The sequence below is a fragment of the Anser anser genome, assembly GCF_964211835.1.
Source record: "Anser anser genome assembly, chromosome: 1".
Lineage (NCBI taxonomy): Eukaryota > Metazoa > Chordata > Aves > Anseriformes > Anatidae > Anser > Anser anser.
The window spans coordinates 37,074,500-37,095,203 of NC_139720.1; the positions used below are offsets into that span (position 1 = coordinate 37,074,500).

Here is a 20,704-nt window from a genome sequence, read left to right on the forward strand (position 1 = left end):
TTTCTTCAAAAAAAAATCTGTTTATGTGTCTCCAGTTATCGTTACCTCAGAGAACTGCGGTGATTTTCTTCTGCTTCTCCTGAACTAGGAGTAAGAATTGTCAGATGTGTAAAAGCTGACAAAACATGTTTTGTAAATACATTATTCACCACTGTTCATGCATTCTTGGGCAGGAAGAGAAATATGTAATTGAAAGAGAGACTGCCTAAGGGCAGAGAATGAATCAAAAATGTTGTAAATACATTATGTTTAGTTTCAGTCAGGACCCAAATATTAAGCTGGTCTTTGGCATGCTGTAGAAAGCAGGTAAAATTTTGCAAAAGCTTACTTGGCAGAGATTTTGCTGATTTTATGCTGCTACTCATGACCATTTAGTAAGTCAAAGTCTTGTAGTCTATGCTAAACATTTTAACCAAGCTGAGGACACGTGACACAATAAATGCAGATGTGAAAACTGAAAAGTGTCTTTTTGAAACACTAAAATTTAGAAACAGAAGTATTCTGTTTCTGCCCATTGCATTTCAAAGCAGTGGTCAAGAGAACAGAATTCCCCTGTTTATACTCTCCTTGAAGAAATGTTTGTCCATAAGATTTCTGGTTTTTGAAAGTACTCATATACTCACTTCCATACTATTATCTTGCCTTGACTCAGTGATTTTTTCCCCCCCCTATGGAATGCCATACACTCCATATTTAAGGGATTTAAATGGAGTCTCAGGAATATGGATTTGCAGTAGGGTGGGATTTGGAATATCAACTGTCAGCACTGATGGACTATCTGGAAACTGACGAAGACTTATTTAAGCTGAAGAGTAGCAGAAAAAAATGTGCTAGTATGTAAAAAAAATACCGCACAAAATACTATGTTGAGGGCTCTGGAAACAAGTTTAAAAGCCAAGAGTGGAAGATAATAGGTTTTCTCTGAAATCTCACTCTTTCTTGCATTAAAGGATAGGGGGAAATCCCTGACTGAAGGAGTACTGACAGAGCAAGTCATGCATTACTGTCAGCGTTACGCTGAGGCAAACTGAAGTCACGTTGGCCATCGCTCCTCCAGTGAAATGCCGTAGCTGGAGATGTGAATCACAGGAGCTCTCTTGGTAATTCGTTCTGGTTTCTTTACTTTCTGCACATCTGAGGCTCTTCCCTCACAATGGCATATGTCAGGCATACCTGGACCCGTGTTGTTGTAGTGTTTTGGCTAAGCAGGGCTGCATTTTACTGTAGAGGAGTGGCATGCCGTTGAAACCTATGCCAGCAGCTACTTTTACTCCCTTGGTTCCAGACGTCACAGCATAGACAGTATAAAAATTAAGTCCTACTCCTAAAAACTCAGAGAAATGGACATAGCAGAAGTGTAATCTTAACTCCCTTGTTCTAGTCTCTGTAAAAGTAATTTCTTTAACGACACATTAACGTAAGTTTTTATGTTCCCCTTTGCTTTCTCACACAAGGAAGGTCAGTGCCCAAAGGACCTACTCCTGGCCAGGAATTTGGATGCACCGGGGAGGCTCCCTGTGGGACATGCCCCTCCTGGGCTCCTCTTTCTGGGGAGGGTGGAGAGGGTACGTGACCACCTCCCCACCTCCTGTGAAGGCGATGCACAATCCGTGTCTCAGACCCGTGTCTCCACGCGCTTAGGGTTCCTGCTAGCATGGCACCTGCAATGGCAGGGCAGCTTCCCTGTGTGGGAGCGAGGACACGGACCTTCACCTAAACGCCCTCGGCTCCAAGTTGATCTGCTCTTCCTTCATCAGAGCACCAAAGGGGTGAACCATACAGAGCCTTTGTCCATCCCTCCCCCCATCCTCCTTCCCACAGTGAAGAGAATTATTGGGAAACTTCAGAAGCTGAAACTCATGAGATTTCCACTGGCACTTTGCCTCTGAGAATGTTTTTACTCATCCGCAAGTGATTGAGCTTTAATGAGTTTCTCATAATTTGTACAAGCAGTAACAGTATATTTCTTTCCTTCCTTTGCCAGTGGTTCTTGCATACTTTTTTGAAATTTTCATAAACCGTATTGGCCAGTGCCAGGCTTAAACCTTGCACAGATGGATGTAGTCAATAACATTAAAATACCTAAGTAATCAAACATATTACAGCCTGCAGTTCTGCTTTACCTTTTGGATAGGAGTCTGTTACTTCATACTTAAAAAAAAGAAGGTGGTCTGTTAAAGAACCTGAAAGAACGAGGTAGAGTGTTCTCCAAATGCATAAAGGTTAATAAACTAAGGGCATTCAGTGTCATCTTCAGTGCAATGTAAAGAAAAAATTATCTAAGTTATGCAGACATTCTATCTTTAATTCTGACTATATTTACAGAAACTTCCTATCCATATCTCATTAATTCAACATTATGGTTTATTTGTGCAAGTCTGTTTTAAAACTAATGAATGATGGGGAATTAGAGTTAACAGCAATGATAGCAGGTATCTTAAAAACATTCAAAGCAAGAGTGAAGACAGTAAAACGCTCCACTCTCAGGAAGTCAACTGATACTTGCTGAAGCCCATGCAAATATTTAAATGATCTAATAAAGATCAGTGAAGAAAAAAAAACGAAAAGAAAATTAATGTTGTGTGATGGGCATAGGAAAGTAGATCTTTAAGCACAGGGATAGCAGAAGGATATGCTAGTATAAAGCTGCAAATAAAATAATTGTTTGCCCTGCTCACCCAAGATACGTACTTGAATGTATGTATAGCTTTTGCTCTATATTTTTACTGTGTTGAGAGGTAAAATGTTCAAATACAGGTGGCTAAAGTTAGTCTCAGAGGCTGTGGTAGCCACTGTTAGAGGCTGTACAGTTGGATTTTTTATTTGAGGATCAAACCTCTACTTGGAAACAAGGTGAGGGACTTGTGTGTGCAGGATAGTTTGCTTTAGTGGCAAGCAGAAATAAAAGGTTTGGAGTTTTTTTTTTTTCAGTGTATTGAACTGGAACAGGTTGTATATCCCTCAGATTTTTTTAAACATAAATTGATATTGGAAAGGGAACGTTTCAGACAAAGGCTTGAATTCTATGCTTTAAAAATGAAAAGTGGAAAACAGTTGAGCTATTTGAATTTTTTCCAAATACTCCAGTTTTTCCAGCCAACATTTTTTTTTTTTTTTTTTTACAAAATTAGATAAATTTATAGAAAGTTTTCTAGAACACTAGAGGGTAGGTTCGAGGAGATTTTATGATTTAGAAAGAAACTAAAAACAAATTCCCAAATCTGCCATCCACTCAAAAATCAGGCCCATTTAATTGGATACTTAATTACTGCGACCCACAGGTTGGTTTCCTAGATGGCGCTATCAGCTGGCTGTGACGGCCTTTCTTTTTTGGGATGCCCTGGCACAATGTGCCTGAACCCGTTTGTGACCCCTGGGAATGCCAACAATGGGGACAATCAGTCACTTCACACAGAGCTTGCTACAAGGTGATCCACTTGGTTCAGATCTTCCTAGAAAATGATTCCTAATTTTGCAAGGATTTTAGACAACATTTCTTGGAGTACAGACTCAAAAATATTTTACTGAAGAGTAACAGCATAAAATGTTACAGCTCATGATGGCAGTGCTGGACACAAGTACAGAGGTTGAACATTGAAAATTTTGCTTTGAATACAACAGAGTAGGAATCCTTCCTCTCCCATCCCGTTCTCCCCCACCAAAAATACACCAAATCAATAGGGTGGGTTGTGTGCAAATGAAACACCCTCGTGGTTCATGTCAGAACACACAAATGTTTTAATCTGGTTGAAGGTGGGGCTCTGAAACTGATGTCAGATATGGCCAGGGCTGAAAATTTGCAGGTCATTAAGCTGTTGCAAGGGAGGGAAGTACATTGTAAGGTCCATTTTGGAATGCGGATCTGAGGTCCCCAGGTCCTCCAGTTCTTGCTCCAAAGCCAGAAGCTGCAGGGCGTGTTTGGGCTTTCCGTGAGATGCTTTATGGACTGTTGCTTGTGGCATGGGAACCAAGTCATTTTTCAGAAACTGATTGTGCTCTTGGCTCTGTTCTTTTCCTGCAGAGACTTGGACTGTATTTCACCTCTTTAGTTGTTTTATAGGGAGGAATCCTATTGAGAACACCTGGAGTGATACAATTACAGCATGAGCATTTAAAACCTTTGGTATGCCTCAGCTTTCTGGGGAGCTGAGAAGGGGGTGAGGGCACCAAGTGTTTTGTGTGATTGCAAACCTTTTGGGGTACTAGGTGCTGCTTAAATTCCAGTGGAGGTTTGAGCCTAGAACAGTCCCGTTTTAGCCAGATGAAGGCAGACCTTTTCTGTTGAGCCTAAGAGTGCTTCACACTGAGAATGTGTGCTGTTTGGGTTGAAAACAGATGAACATGTGAAGGGTAGAGGAGGGAAAGCCCAGCAACTCGTGCTTTTCATTCCTTCCCCATCCCTGCAACCTCCATTGTTGCAATGCCCGCTCAGAACTTGAGCAAACAGACATCATGCTTGTGTGGGGTTATGTAGCATTTGAATAAGGTCCACCTTGGTTGAATGGAGTGGGATCAGTATTGGGGTAGCTTGGTGTCAAAAGGTCAGATTTTGTTGTATCAAGACAATATTGGGAACTGGCATACTGTAGCTTTTCTTGAGCAATAAGTTTTTGGTTTTTTTTAAGCAGTTGAGTCCCTTTTGTGGAAAATGCTTCCTCTGCTCCCAGCTCTCTGAAGAAAGAATTATCCCATACAATAAATAAATAAATTCTGAATTCACATACTTTGCCTTTTGTAATGCTGCAATAGAGGAGATCTTTGGTGCTGAACACGGAGGTTTGCCTTATTCAGACTGCAGTGTTTCTGTCGGTCAGGGATACCACAGTAAGTCAGCACGCAGACCTATGACAGTTCTTCTTCCTGCACGTACACCTGAAAGGCAGGGAAAGCTTAGACAGTGGGAGCGTGCCTTGTCTTATGCCACAGGCTGAGAAGCAAACCAGCCCGGGGGTCCCATCATTCACAGAGCACATGGCCAAGTCCCTGCCTCATAGTCAGGGTCACCAAAGAGTAACCTGAGGGGCTGAAAATGGCACCAAGTGATTTTATAGCTACATTGGGGTCATTTCTAGACCATTCCCCTCTCACCATCTCCGGGAGCTTGCTTCTCAGGTGAAAAGAAAGCTTTCAAAAGTGGCAAGGAGGTGTTGTACCTAGAGCTGTCGCTGGAAGGAGAGACATCTCGGTTCATGTGTGAGCCCTGAAATTTGGGCAGAACACTGCACTGAGCTTAGCACTGTAGTGCTTTAGCATCACCCCTGAGGCAAGGTTTAATGAGGCGGCTGAGTCTATTCAACACCTTACTGACACAGGCACTGAATTTGTGTTTCCCTTCCTCTCCTTGCCCTGTATTCTTTTGCCTTGCATTGCCTCCAGCGGTTGTTTGGTCTCTCAGTTAACTCTTTCAGCTTGCTAGCCCAGAAAAAAAATAATTAATTATAATTATAATTATTTATATATATATATATATATATAGACACAGAGCCAGTGAGTGGTCAGGCAGCAGTGGGACCGAGGCAACTGCAGGTGGCGGCAAGAGAAGGGCAGGAAGCCACTGGATTGTTTTGGCTGTCTTAAACCTTTCTCCAAGTCGTTCTTGCTAAAGCTTCTCCACTTCGCATACAAAACACTAGAAGGTGATCAGAGCAGAATCCTGCGTGTCCCTGAGCTGCATCTCCTGGGACTTCCCGGCCAGCAGGTCACTGGCTGCTGCGGGCTGAGTGCACCTCGGTCAAATGGAGACATCCCCATGAAAACATTCGCTTTCAGAGAGTCAGAATTTCACATTTCTTTTGTTTAAAATGCTTTTTATGGAAAATTTCCTACTGAGCCCTTCGTCAAGATTTTCTATTTTGCCTTCCCTGGCAGAAGTCTCTGAAAGACTTTGCTTTTAGAATGAATCGCAAACTTGCCTTTCAAACCTGAACTAAATCTCTGAACAGCTCCATCCAAAATCTAATCTAATCAATGCTATGGTCCTGTGACTTCACACTCCCAAGCAAAGACAGCTTCAAGAGGAATCCCAGAAACCCACTTTGCTACCTTTTTGAGTGAAAAGGAAAAGAAATATTTCCTGTAGTGTAAGGAAAAAATAACAAAAAGGAGAAAGTGGAAAGGCGGAAAACGAAAAGTTGGACTTAACTGTATGAAGTTCAACAAGGCCAAGTGCCGGGTCCTGCACCTGGGGCGCAACAACCCCAAGCAGAGCTACAGGCTGGGAGATGAGTGGCTGGAAAGCTGCCTGACCGAGAAGGACCTGGGAGTACTGGTTGATAGTCAGCTGAATATGAGCCAGCAGTGTGCCCAGGTGGCCAAGAAGGCCAACAGCATCCTGGCCTGTATAAGAAGCAGTGTGGCCAGCAGGTCTAGGGAAGTGATTGTCCCCCTGTACTCGGCTCTGGTGAGGCCGCACCTCGAGTACTGTGTTCAGTTTTGGGCCCCTCGCTACAGGAAGGACATGGACGTGCTCGAGCGAGTCCAGAGAAGGGCGACCAAGCTGGTGAGGGGTCTGGAGAACAAGTCTTACGAGGAGCGGCTGAGGGAGCTGGGCTTGTTCAGCCTGGAGAAGAGGAGGCTCAGGGGCGACCTTATCGCTCTCTACAGTTACCTTAAAGGAGGCTGTAGAGAGGTGGGGGTTGGTCTGTTCTCCCACGTGCCTGGTGACAGGACGAGGGGGAATGGGCGAAAGTTGCGACAGGGGAGTTTTAGGTTGGATGTTAGGAAGTACTTCTTTACCAAAAGGGTTATTAAGCATTGGAACAGGCTGCCCAGGGAGGTGGTGGAGTCACCATCCCTGGAGGTCTTTAAAAGACGTTTAGATGTAGAGCTTAGCGATATGGTTTAGTGGAGTACTTAGTGTTAGGTCGAAGGTTGGACTCGATGATCTTGAGGTCTCTTCCAACCTAGAAATCTGTGATACTGTGATACTGTGACACATAGGGTGTAAAAAACATTAAATCAAATTAAAATCGAATCAAAATCCTGACCTGCTGTTACTTTTCAACTTAGCTAGTCTTGCTCACCGTCAGCTGGCATGGGCTGTGTTTCTGCTGGCTAAGCTCTGTGTGTTACCGATCCCTCTTCCAGCCATGCCTCTGCTTCCCCGCTTGCTCCATCCGAGGGCTCTCTCGGCAGAAGTCTTGGTGGTAAGCAACGAAATAAGCAATTGCATGTACAAGGTGTGAAGCAACTTTGCTTCAGTAAGCTCAGAATAACCTGCAAATTCGTTCGGCGCTATTTATGCAAGGTTTCGGCCGAGTTTACTTTTGAAGTAAGTATTAAAGCGAAATGAAGTACTGTGCTGTCTCTGAACGCAGAGCGTTATTTTACACCTACACCAGGGCTATTTTTTCTACTAATACACCAGTGGCAATTGGACAAGTAGAAGACTGATGGGATGAACAAAAGAGGTGTTCCTTCCCTGAACGTGCCAAATCCATTCTATAAATGTGGCATTAAAAAAAAAAAAAAAAAGACACCAAACCACATAGCAGGAAAACCTGCACTGCAGCAGTTTAGAACGTTTTTATAAATATTGAAAATAACTTGATCCTGTTACTTAGAAAAGCTTTTATTAATATTTTGTCAGTAACAACACTTCTGCTTTGTTTTGGGCCCCACTGGCCCTAGCACAAGCTTATAGCAACAATCCTATAGCAACCCTAGCAACAATCATAACGCTGGGGAAGGCGTCCTGAGCATGGGTCTGAGATGCCCTGCGGGAATGAAGTGTCAAGAGGAGGAAACCTCTCCTTACTGATGGCCCCACACATGCTGCTGACCCCGTGTCCAGAAGATTTAAGAGTATTGCCATAACCGATAGTATCAAGATCCCTTTTTTAGGGGTACCATACAGCGAGTGGTTCAAGTGATATCTCCCATTGCTGCCTGTATTACGTCTCTGGCATAAGATAAGTGTGAGCAAACCAGCACAAGAGAGGAGCCATCAAGTGTGAGCTGTGCTCTGCACAAACGTGCACAGCTTTCGCATCAGCATCAGTGGAGTTTTAGTGATGCTCTATTTTGACCTAATAATGACTGTGCTTTTGTATACCCCTCTTGTTTTTTTTCTGTAGAGGCAGATTTGCTGCGCTACCCCTTTGCTACCCCTTTATACCCTGTTTTTCTTGCCTGCAAGAGGAAGATGTAGCTGCTGATACAGGCTTGTAAAAGGCTTGAGGGTAGCAGAGGGACTTAAACATTCTTCTTCCAGCTGCTGCTGTTCACAACACTTTTGACAGTTAAAATACATCACACATTCTCTTGTCTGTTTAATATAAACAATTAGTATTTTAAGTGGAGTCCAGAATCAACCCCAAATAGGAGGATCTAGACGGGCAGTTCAGATAGGAAACTAAGCAGTGTCCTAAATTTATGTACAAGTAGTTTGCAGGCAGTTCAGCCTGTGCCTAACATACTGTCTACTGCAGCACATTAGGCCATGAAAGTTGACAGAGCAGTGGTTTGTCTTGTTGGAAAGAAGATTTCATTTTTCATCTGAAAATTATTTTAGCACAACATTTTGTCTGAAATTTTTAGTATGAAATATAAAATGAAGGGAAAAAAATCAAAATTAAAGTATTTCGGTTCCAGTATAATGAATTAGTTTGTATAATGAAACATTTTAATTAACGCAAGATAAGTTTTGGCGGAAAACTTGTTTAAAGAATTTTTTTCCCATTCTGGAATGAAGACATTCAAAAACAAACAAACAAGCAAAAAAACATGGAAAGAAACAAAAAATTCTGGCTTCTCTATAGGTTTACTTCCTTCAAGCTGAAGTAAATCTGAAGTAACAGAAGGGCTTTCATGCAACCATAATTTTAGTTTAGAAGCAACATTGTGAGAATAGGAAAAATCAGCAGTTTTAAGAATTCTGATATGCTCAGTGCAAACTGCAAATTGCTGATATTTATTTCCAAAATGAGTGTATTTGTAATAGAAGGGTTATAAACTGAAAAAGCTCTTCTCTCCTTAAAAACAGCTTCCACGATGCTGCAATATGAATAGGTAAAACTTTGGGTTTGAGTCTAGACTCTGCCTGGTTCCCTGATGGAGAGGAGGTAGCGTTCAGTTTAATATTACTTTACACAGCTGGTCCTGAAATTATCTGCACCTAAAGGCAAGGTCCTCGTGGATGTGAGCATCTTTCTGGAAACTAGTGAGAACTTTTCCATGTAAACAGCTAAGTATGTGCCCCGATACCGAGCTGGACCCAATCTAGTCGTATCATTTAGGACTGAACCCTCTAGCTACCAGCATGGGTGAAATACCTGCTTGGAAGCATTTAGCCTCATTTCTGCTTGTCAGGGAAGAAGCTGCATTTTAGGTTATAACCTTAACATCAAGGGCTTTTTTTTTCCCCTGTATTCCTTTGCAATGATTAGTGGGCTTGATTGCACTGGGGCCGGTAGGGTCTACAATAGTGCAAATAATGAATCAGAAATAAATGACTTCCCAGCTTTGCAAAAGGAAGACAGGCAATTTGTTTATTTTAAATTGAGACTTCATCTAAAATCAAATAGTCCCCTCAGACCCACTTGGCAGCTTCTGCAGCTGTCAGCTTGGTTTGCACCTTTAGAAAAAAAGGAGCAGGGCACAGGGAGTGAAAACGAAAACAGATTCAGGTTGTTCAATTTCCTGTTTGTTTAAATTTGTCTGTCACGACATGCAGATTCATCAAACTGCCTTACCGGTGACTACTTCATTAGATTAGTTTTGTTAGGTATTCAGAGGGATTTTTATCTTCTGACTCATAAAATTCTTGTATTCCCCTAAGAATTTCCTGTGTCTGACTGGAATTTTATGTCTTTGTAGTTTTAGTTGGACTCCTTGAGAAGTTGCTTTCTAAACGACTCTGCTTTTGAGGTCTCCAAATAGTGTCTGAGGAGCCAGCTCAGAGACTGATTTCTGCTTTTCAAGAAAACTGATCCATGCCAGCACTTTACCTCATAAAATTTTAATCAGAGATTTTCTTAGCCTTTTTAAACTCTTCCTCTCCTGGCAGCATTTCCCCTGGCTGCCCATGCCCTTTCCAGGTGTCCACTTAAGGATAGTTTTGTCCAATTCTGAAAATGCACCCCAGTGGCTCAGTGTTAGAGTGTAGCTTGCAAGCCTGTCCCATCAGGTTTTCATCACTCACTTGCTATAAAGCAGAGAGCTAAGGTTACGAGTATATTGGACCATTTAGCAGTTGATGAGAAATGCCTTTGTATATCCCTTCCCTGTCTTTTTTTAGTCCTTTCTAAAGAGGGTGAAAGCCAGGTTAGGCTGGAATTCCAGAGCCCTGGTGTGTTCTTTTTTTGAAAGGTTCAGTGAGCTGAAGATGATGCTTTTTGACAAGTGAGTTCCAGAAATTTATAGAGTGATTGGAGCGCACACTAGCCTGCTTACACAAGAGCTTCATCCGTGTTTGTTTCCCTAGTAAGTTTTCCTGTGAGTAAAATGACGGTGCTTAGCTGCCGTTTGTTATCAGAGCTCGGTGGTACCTTTGAATGTCTTTGAACAAGAGGGGCTGAGGTGGGAACCCAAATGAGGTTTGATTGTGAGTTCAGATTTATTTGGCAAGGTGAAAGATGCAAGGACTCCCCGCCACTTCGGGCTGTGGGTGTAGCAGCACAGGACTGGAGAGGGAAGAGAAAGAGCTCTTGCTCCTGTTGGAGCCTCTCCTGCCATGGTAATTCTTGGTTTAATGCAGACCACAGAGGTCCAGGTGCCCGGCCTGGCAAACAGTGCAGACCCATCGTTCGTCTGCTGGTTGGCAGAGACTCGTAACAGGACAGTCATTGTGCAACAAGGCGGTGAGGGGCCTGGCCTCAAATTTTGAACAGTCAGTACCTCAAAGTAATTATTCTGGCATTTCTTAGTAAGTGCAGGGTCCGTGCTTCAGAGGGAAAAATCTGCTATGGCTAACAGGTTACTGTATTCTTCACTCTGAGATCCCAAATAAGCAGTTGTGCAAGATTACTCTGTGTAAGATTATAAAGAGGTTTTAAGAGCAGGAAAGGGACAAACCCAGTGCCGTGCAATCATCAGCTATACGCTGTTCAGGAGCATACCCAAATATGAGTAACAAGGAGGGGAGCCAGACAGCAGAATGGCACTGTTTCTGCAAGTTTGGCTTAAAAAGCAGAAAAAAAAAAATGGTCAAGTCCTATTGTTCTATTTTTGCAGCCTTTCCATCCGCCCTCCTCTCCCAGGCTGCGGCGTTTGCCTGTAAGCTGAGCTGACGGGCAGGTTTCCGACCGACCTCCCGCGCCTGTGGGCCGAGTTTCGGCGGGTCTGTTTACGGGGAGCATCAGCAGGTGGAGACAAGAACACGGCAATGAGCTGTCCCCTGCCGCCGCGGGCCCCGTGTCACCGCCAGGCGGACCCCGCCGGGCCCCGCCAGGCTCCATCCAGCCTCCCCGGCAGCTCCCCCGGAGCCTCCCCGGCGGGCCGCGGCCTTCTCCCGGCCCGAGGCCCCTGTCCCGGCCCGGGGCCCTCGGTGTAGGAGACGCCGAGAGCGGAGCCGGGCAGGTCGGAGGCTGCGGCTTTCCGCAGTTCCTCTGCTCCGCGCCCGGGACCCGGAGTTGGTGGGATATTTTTGCGTGGTCTCGTCTGACCTTTGGCACAAACAGGCCTTTCTGAGGCAGATGGAAATAGGGGGAGCGGCAGGGACGTCTTCGCCGGCTGTTACACATCATCTTTTTCCTCAAAAAAATGATGGGCTGTGCGCGTTTCCTTTCCGCTCCTTCCTCTCTCCCTTTCCGGGATAACAGCGTATATCTCATTGCAGCTGAAACAAAGCTTTTGTCCTTTTCGCTTTTGGACACATGAGGCCAGTCTTCCTTAGAGCTAATCCAGTTGTGGCTGAGGGTTTTTGTGAGCCCTGTAGGAACAGGAGCTCCTTATTTCCCTCATATCAAGAGCTTGTTGAGTCGGCACACGGGGCACAAATGCGTGTAGTGAAATAAGGCAGCCACTGGCACCACAAATCAGCTGATGCTAATTTAACACGGATATGTCCAGATTTTTCTCATACAAGGTTTTTCTGGGCAAAACTTAATTGCAAGCGTACAGTTTTACCTGAAAGGAACAAATGCTTATGGGCAAGCCTGTGTCATTTTAAAGCTTGACAAGTGGTAACTGGGAGACTGTGGAACAAATTTGGATCAGCAGAGTCTCAGTAGCCTGTAGACAATAACTTTTAGCTCCAGTGTTTTCACCTGGGAGATAGCCACTTATGCTGTTGGAAGGGTCCAAGCATCAGATACGCCTGACAGCTGACGACCCATGTTACCAGATGTGCTGCGTGAGGCCAGTGGTCCTAACACATGCCGTACAATCTGGCCCCGTATAACCTGGGGCTGTACTGGGCATCCTGAGCACGGGCACCCCATGCTGGTCTGTGCATGAGCCGTGGGTGGGTCTGAGCTGGGGCTTCTGCTCCACCTGAGTTGTGGGAGAGAGAAAGATGAGCCCACGGAGGCAGAAATTCAGAGTGCCACTCAGTATTACAGAAGAGAGCATCCCAAAAGTGTCCAGTGGCTGACAACATATATTACAGGACAGCTAGCCTAGTGCTGTAGGAGGCACTGCATAATGGCAATGCCCAGACGAAATTCTCCTGAGTACAGTGTTTTCCTTGAGATATTTGAATGCATCTACTCAAAGACTGCCTTCCCACTCCTAGCTTCTTGCCTCTCTCCAATCTCCTCCTGCGCACTGGCCCATTGCCTTTTTGCTGAGTCTCTCTAAATCTTCTCTTATTTCTCCTCTTGCTTGTTGCACCAGATTTCTTTTCCAAGCCAATTATTCCTTTTTAGGTATATCTTTACTTAGAATAGCGTAAGAGAAAACAAGACCCTGAAGTGAGCTGGATGTTTATAAACCGATATTATTTGTTTGTAAAAACATGTAGTGAGTATAATTGACTTCCACTGTGACGGTTTGTGCTGTACCTAATTACAAGTGCTCTTAGCTTAGGTTGGAAATGACTTCCATATCTTGAGAGGTTTGTGTACAGTGCATTTGTGTTATTTCATTTCTTTATTCGAGCCAAAAACATCAGAAGGTTAATCCAGAAGAAAAAAGAAGATCAAGGATGCAGTCACATAAGGAATAGCATGGAGAGACCTGTGTGGAGCTGGAGCAGCTTGCGAGTGCTTGTCAGTCCTCAGGTGGTTCCGAGGCACGCTGTGTTTCCCACAGCAGAGTGTTATAGAGAGCAGCTCCTCATGACATCTTTTTTAAAGCGGTTTGCCAGGCTGTTTCTTTCCTTGGACCGTGTCACTGGCCACATAGAAAGGCTGTGAAAAGTTTTCCTTTGAAATCTTTCTTGAAAGAAAATACGGGGTTTAGCAGAAAGGGCATGCTTTGCTTTAGAAACCGTAACAGAAAGCAAAACAGAAGGTGAACATTATAATCTGAAATATGAACTTTTCCATTTCAATAGTTTCGGTTTTCAGAAGTTTTCAAAGTACAGCTGATGTTTTCCACAGAGAACTTAAAAGAAAAAGGGTGTGTGGGGGTGTGCGTGCACATGTATATTGTTTTTGTCAGGCTTTTCTGTGAAGAAAGGTCTTTATTTTCTAGTCAACATTATTGCCTACCTCCTTTTGTTTGCATAAGAGGTTGTTAAAAAGATTTAAACCTCCCTCCAAACCAACACTAACTCCAAACAATCTAACCCCACAAATCATTCCTTTTTTCTTCTTTTGGGATTTTCTCTGCTGCTTGTTGCTGTTGCATCCTTTTGCACAAGACCATGCAGTGTTCAAGCATGTGTTGAACAGACTGAGCATGAGGCAGAGGGCATAGTAAAAGTACCCCGGGTACTGGGTGCAAGGTGGCACTTGTAGCTGAGGAGTTTCTGCAGGGAGCAGCTGCTGTGCTCCCCAGGTGAAGGAAGGCTTTGAGGCCAGGTTCCTCATGGCATTTGGTGTTCCTGCAGCTCGTGAGGAGATGTTCCTGCATTGGGACAAAACCCCTGTCCTGGAAATATATCTACTTTAAGGACTACTGTTGGTAAACTGTAATATAGGGCAAAGAGGAGGGGTTTGTTCTCCACTGCATCACGGTGGCATCAGAAGGAGCCCTACCCCACTTTTTTTGTCCCATGACTAAATTCCCTTGCAGGAGATGCAGCGGTTTGTGGCTGCACTTCCACCCTGTGGTTGTTACTCAGCTTTGTGCGTCTTGGGCAGACCTTGCCATCTGTTAGCTGCCCCCGTCTCGGCCCAAATCCTGACAAAAGATTTCCTTGATGGCCAAGAATATTCTGTCCTTCCTTAGTTACTTGTGACCAAGTTCCCTTACCAAGACATCTCATTCGATATCTAAAGTAAACAGAAAAACGGGGGCCTTTGTCTTTTTTGTTTGTTTGTTTGTTTTTAATCAGTGTAGTAACTCTTCCCCTTGTTTCAGAGCTTTACAACTGCAGTGAGAGCCTGTTTGTCCAGCTGTAATGAGGAGGGTTTTTGTCTGCTATAGCACTCACTGACATAGGCGTGTTGCTCAGCGGAAGGAATAGAACTCCAAAAGGAAGAAAATACAAGCTGCATTTTTTTATTTTTGGAGTTAAAAACAATTTTCTGTCAGAATTCCATCTCTGCAGTTGTAGTTTTAATATATAACCGAGTTCTGGCTGTTCTTTACAAACTTTGTTTCCCAGACATGCATGTGATAGGAAAATATTTCGACAGGTCTAAAACAAATTGTGGATGTTCATCACTTGAAACACCCTATGACAAATTTTTCAAATATGTACTTCATCTGCGACTGCTGCTTGTTTCAGTGCCGGATGCTGGTTATTACAGGGCTGCATTTACTGGGGCTTTTTTTCCCCTGTCTTTGTGAATACACTGCATCAGTATTCAGATTTCTGTCAAATCACTTCCATTGGAAGATTTGCCATCTCCACTATTACTCTAATTTACTCACCCTTCATGAAAGCTTCTCTTATTTTAGTGAATTGTGCAGATACCTCATAAGTATACAGATTGCAAGATACTTCTCGATGCGTACATTTCTTGTACCAATACTGCTTTTGGAAGGAAAATAAAAACATGTATTGGAAGTTGAATGTTTTGGACTGAGGTTACTAGGTCAACAGTAAATTTTGAAAAGTATTTGAGACATTTCTTACTGGCATTTTAAAATTATAGCTTAAGGTTACACCGCTTCACATGATTCTGTTTGGTTCCTTTGATGCTGAAGATCTACAACTGACTTATGTGTAAGATATATTTTTAAAAACATTAGCCATGATTTAAAGTAACAAGAGACACTGTTCAGATGAGGGGAGAAAACCATCCTTTGGGAGGAAGTGAGTTAGGTTCAGTAGTTTTGTTGAACCTGAACCAAGAAAGAAACCATTAGTAACTCAATCTTTGTAAGAAGACTTGAGGAAGATCCCAGCTCCTGCCTACCTGTTGATTTTAACAGCAGCCCAGATGCTGGAGATGTCAAAAGTGTTTTAGAGGAAGTCTCTAAAACAGCCAGTTTGTATTTAGCAGTATTTTAGAGCACAGTGAAAGGACTAAGGAAGCAGTTACGGCAATAGCCGTATCGTGATACAGTTATTAATTGCTGAAGTGAACAGGCCCCATGCTTTCATTGCTCAAGAGACTTCAGGGTCACTCTCGTTCTGAAAAATTCAGACGTCAAATGAAATTCTAGATGTTAAGTGTCAGATCTCTCTTAACAATCACTTTAAACAAATATAACCTTCTCCCACTAACAAAGGAATAAATCTGGATTGCATATGCTGTTTCACAGAAAGTTGTTTTGATGCTCGGAGTGCCGTCGTGGATGAAAACAAACACCACCTTTATTTATGGTTCCCATTTTTTTCTTTCCCAAGTGAGAAACATAAAGAAACAGACACACAAAACAAACAGATTATGATTATCTGATAAAAGCTGTTGCTAGGAATTCAGCTGTTTTATAAAATTCCCTTTGCACAGTGTTCTCTTTACCTGTTGTGGTAGCCCAACTTTTCTATTAGAGACAGTGTGTTAGAGAGGACCCTTATCCTTATTTTGGTTTCCAAAATTAAGCTGCTTTTTGTCTTTGGCTGCTTCCCTACCTAGCTATCACTGCAGTGCTCCGCATGTTCTGCCGAAAAACAATACCATGTCATCTGTCTTAAGCCTGGATGATGCTGGAAAGGACCAGTTGTATTCTTTCCAGTGAATTACATATCTCATGTCCAGCCATTTGCTGGTGAACACCAATGTTTCTGAGCCTGAGTCTGTTTCTAGCTGCAGCTGGACCTCCACTGAAAGTAGTGTTACCTGATGGTAAAATATTTGTAACCAAGAATATTTGTTATGCGTTCATCATTGTGGAGATATCATGAAAAATAACCCAGCAGGTTAGGCAAATAAATGCCCTGCATTCGCACAGGCATCGTACATAATAGGAATATGTCACTTTGTAGTTCCACATTAAACTTGTATGTGAGAAGTTACAGCTGTGGATGCCTGTGTCTTTCAGATTCGGTTTCAATAAACCTGTGAGAAAGAAGAAAGTGAAGGCCCTTCAGCTTTACAGCAGTTTCAAAGCAGAAGCTTTATTACCTTTTTTAATCCTATATGCTTCATGTTTTTACACAGACATAGCTTTCTCAGTGAAGATAAATGATGAACCTCTACCTTAAAAAGCCTTTGGGTTTTCATTAATCCGCATTAGGTTAAAAGGGAATCAGAATTCTAAAAATACAGCACATCAGAGAACCAAGGTATTTTTCAGGTCAAGGTCCTCTTTTCCATCTGGTGTCATTTGGTAGTTCTAACATCTTCCATCTCCCCCTACTTCTCCATCTGTAAATAGCTCACTGAAGTAAATGCTTGGAATAATTACGGCAAAGAATGATAAAATGCAGGTTGAACTTAGTCTCTTTGGGTTCCAAAATGAAAAACATAACTACAGACATCACAGTTATTAAAAGACTCTGGAGGTCTCCATTCGGCAGGTGTATGAAATGGGAATAATGTCAGAGCATTAGATGCTTTGGGATTGCAATTGTGCTGTTCAAAAAAAGAATGTCAAAAGGAATATTAGTTCACGAGAGGGGGAAAAATGGCCTAGCAGGGCTGATTTTCAAAAGCAGCCTGCCGTTTTGCTTCTGCAAATAATTATAGGCTCATATTTTAACAGTTAGATGTCTAACTGCTTGCATCCATTTATTAGGAAGTTGGAGGTCTAAGTACAACAAAATGTGTGTGAAATTGGAAGGATGATTGAGATGCTTCTAAAATTGATCAGTCAATCAACAGCTAGACTGTTCCAAATGTTTACAGGAACAAAACGTCTTTCTTTTTTGCATGAGGTCAGCATTGTCCCAAGAAACAGTTCTGGAGTAGCCCATAGGATAAAGGTGCTTTAGAATTTCCCGTGTTAACATGGATGAGATGACCTACTCCAGCTGGGGCTTCATTTCTCTACCAGGAGAGCACAAAAGAGGCCGGATGGTAGGCACACCGTTTGCTGTAGCTTTCTTACTCGGGCATTGCCTCAGCTTCAGCATTTCGGTTGCAGAAGGAGATGCACGTGGTATGTGTGACGCCCCGCAGCATGAGATCCCTTCTATTACTCCTGCAGGATCGAGTGGAAAAGATCTGTCAGTGGTGTTCAGTTTCCACCGTGCCTTTCACTTTGGTGCTTGAGAGAAGAAAATGTCATTCCTTTATTTTAGGTCTAAGAAAGGATACCTGCTATTGATCTGAATAACTGTTCATCTGTGTGTCTGTCTTATTAACATAGCAGGAATTGGCCCGTAGGACATAGTGGTCCGATTCCCATATAAAGGGTCACTAGAGAGAGCACAAACACGACAGGCTCTTATTTTGTATTGCCGCAACCTGTGGAGATTTGGGTCTAAGCACTGCCATTTTTAAGGGCCTTCTCCAGAGCTCAGTCTGTACAGCACCAGGGATTACTCTTTCTTTCAGCAGAAGCAGAAGAGCTCCTAAATGGTCTTCTTCCCCCCAGTCCTAGTTCACCGTTGAAGCATGCCCTGCCAGGTAGCTTCAAAGGCAGACCAAAGCATTAGGGCACAGCCAACAGCAATCTAAAATACAGGGTGAATGAGCCATTTTGCAGCCTTTGGGCAAGAAGGAACAGGCGCTCGGAAGGAAAGGAGTGGCTGAGCAGCAGCCGTGAGAGGCAGGAAAAGTAGCCAGGGGCTTGCAAAGTGGGGGCACTGCTGGGTCATCCACCACTTAGGAAGAAAGAAAGATCGTATGAAGAACCCACAGGGGTCTAGTTGGTTTTCCAGCGTCACTGGGAGTTGCCTAATGTGCAGGCGAGCAGACTGCTTCTACAGCTTGTTCCTGGCAGCTCCTAAAGCAGAGAAAAGGGCCAGAGAAGGCTTAGCAAACTATCAAATGGGTTTTCCACTTTAGCTCTGAAGGGGGGAAATGAGACAGCAGAGGGGGACTGGTTTTCCTGGTGATTCTGGCTCATCAGCACAAGGAGCAGTTGTCATCCCCTCAGGGCTGACTGACTGTGCCTTTCACAGTGCCCCTCAGGAGCTTCTCTGTTGCAGGTTTGATCAGGTTTCCAGTCAACCCTCATGGACTTGTTGGTTGGGCACAGAAATGCTGGTGCCTGGTCTGTGATGGTATTCCAGAAGAGATGGCATAGCTGAGAATTGGAAATTTGCCCTGTGGAGGCACAGGCTGTTTCCTAGTCCCTGTCTTGGGGAACATGTGGCAATGGCGGAGCCTCTGGAACATGTGCATGTGTAGAAGGAAGCTGAAGTCACTCCGGTTGGGTACAAAGGCTACTTTAGGAGGAGCTTGACTGTTTATATAGGTTTCAGATGACTTCACTTTTTAAAAGCGCATGGAATGCATCCAAAGCAAATAATTTTTTTTTCTGTGCTGAATGGGAAGACCAAAAGGAAAAGTCTGGAGAAAGGAGGATAGATGGTCTTTCTTTAATGTCAAAGCTGACATAAACACATCTCCTCCAAACCCTTCTCACAAGATAATTTTCTCAGCAAGACACAGATTGCTTCAATCTCTGTGCAGCAGCCTTTGAAGCTTCCCCCTTACTGCTATTATGGAGGAGGGAGGGTTGCCTCCGAGAATTTCTGCAGCACTGCAGTGTTCCTCCTCCAAACGCTTTCACACGGTGAGATAGCTGGTTGCTCCAAGCAGGTCCGTCTTTGGAAATCCTCTGCCGTCACACAAACTGAGAAGTAGATATGCCTGGCTTGCGAGATTTTTAAATTGCAATAACTAAAGTGCTTCATCAAAAAGTTTCTGACCAGCTCTCTGTAAGGCCTCGATTTTCATTAGACAGAGGCCCAGCTGAGATGATGAATGATGTTGGAGATGTGCCACCAATTAGGAGACATCAATTTTTCTGTCAACGGGATAACCTCTTCTGCAAAACTTGTCATATGTTTATTCCTTTTCTGTTTGTGAAGGTATTTGTTTGGCAGGGATATTTTGCATGAGGGGAAGAACTTATAATTTTTTTTTTGATTGTCATTTCTGCACTGTTTTGAGTTCCTGTCTTGCGGGATATCTTCCCCATTCAGAGTTCTTGCACTTCAGTCCATCTGCTGTCTCTTCCATTTGCAGTATTTTGGGGGAAGGAAATGACTCTGCTTCTGCAGTGAGTTTTGGAGGGGGAAACACTTGTGATGCCAGTAGGTTCCTTAGGAGCATAGGACTTGGGACCTGCAGTGCATTCACGTTTCAGGCTTAGGAATGCTACTATTTGTGTACAGAGGTTCCCAAAAGGGAGAGAAATGCACTTCTGAGCATCTCTTAAACATTTATGTCTGCTATGGTTGCATCCTAATAAGTGTTCTTCACCATTTAATGGCTTACGATACAAATGAAGACATATGCTATTTTTTATTCCAGTTTACACACTTTCCTTACCCGCATTCAGAAAACTTGATGGCTTCCACACCTCCTTTTACTGAATAGGAACTTTTACTCCTGTTACTTACGGAAAGCTGCGTACATCCTTTACTCATCTGCATGCAGTGATTCACAGCTGCTGCTGTGTTTGTTATAGCTTATTGCAAGTCATTTTATGAAATCATCTGCAGCAAATGCTTAGCAGATATTAGGGGAACAAACAAGGAAGTTCTCTCTGCGTGGGCACGTGTGTAATACACAGAGAGCAAGAGTTATCTGTGCATGTTGCAATATTTGGCAAGAGACTGGCCGAGAGGGACAGATATCTGGTGGGATTTCGGATGGGCACTGGTAGATGTTGACACGACCTTAAGGCCTATCAGGTTCTTATGTGGGAACCCAGCTTCAGGAAACGGAGCCTATGATGTGAGTTTTTTGAGGGGTGGCTGAAAAGTTCCAGCTGTGTAATGGGTATCTAATGGGGTAGCTGCTTTGTGCTGGTGTCGTGGAGAGGGGGATACCTGGCAAGGAAACGTTGAAGAGTAGAAGCTGATAGGTGGCCATTACTGGCTGATAGGTGGCAGAGGTGTGCAGGAGTCTCTGTTGAGATGGAAGATGGGCAGCTAGTGGCAGCTTAGTAAAGGACTTTGTATTTGGGGGAAAATGTTCCAACATACCGAAGTGATTTATGATACAAAATGTCCATTTCAGTTATTTCTGACTCGGGAGCTCTGGAGTGAAATAAACAGTTTTCAAAGTGTGTTTCTGTCTCTGCTTTTTATAGAGCCATCTGCCACAAAGACACCTTCTTTTCTTACTTATCTTGTTCCTCTTTTCCA

At 43.5% G+C, this 20,704-nt stretch overlaps 1 protein-coding gene and 1 long non-coding RNA gene across 5 annotated transcripts in view; one reads left to right on the plus strand and one right to left on the minus strand.

Moving 5' to 3' along the window:
* Positions 1-20,704, plus strand: part of MSRB3 (methionine sulfoxide reductase B3) — an 85,503-nt gene that overhangs the window by 57,473 nt on the left and 7,326 nt on the right. The window lies entirely within an intron of this gene.
* LOC310902636 lies at positions 1,649-20,699 on the minus strand. The gene is made up of 2 exons (XR_014586859.1): positions 6,936-20,699; positions 1,649-6,141 (listed from the first exon to the last, which is right to left on the minus strand). It is a non-coding gene; the product is annotated as an uncharacterized lncRNA (long non-coding RNA).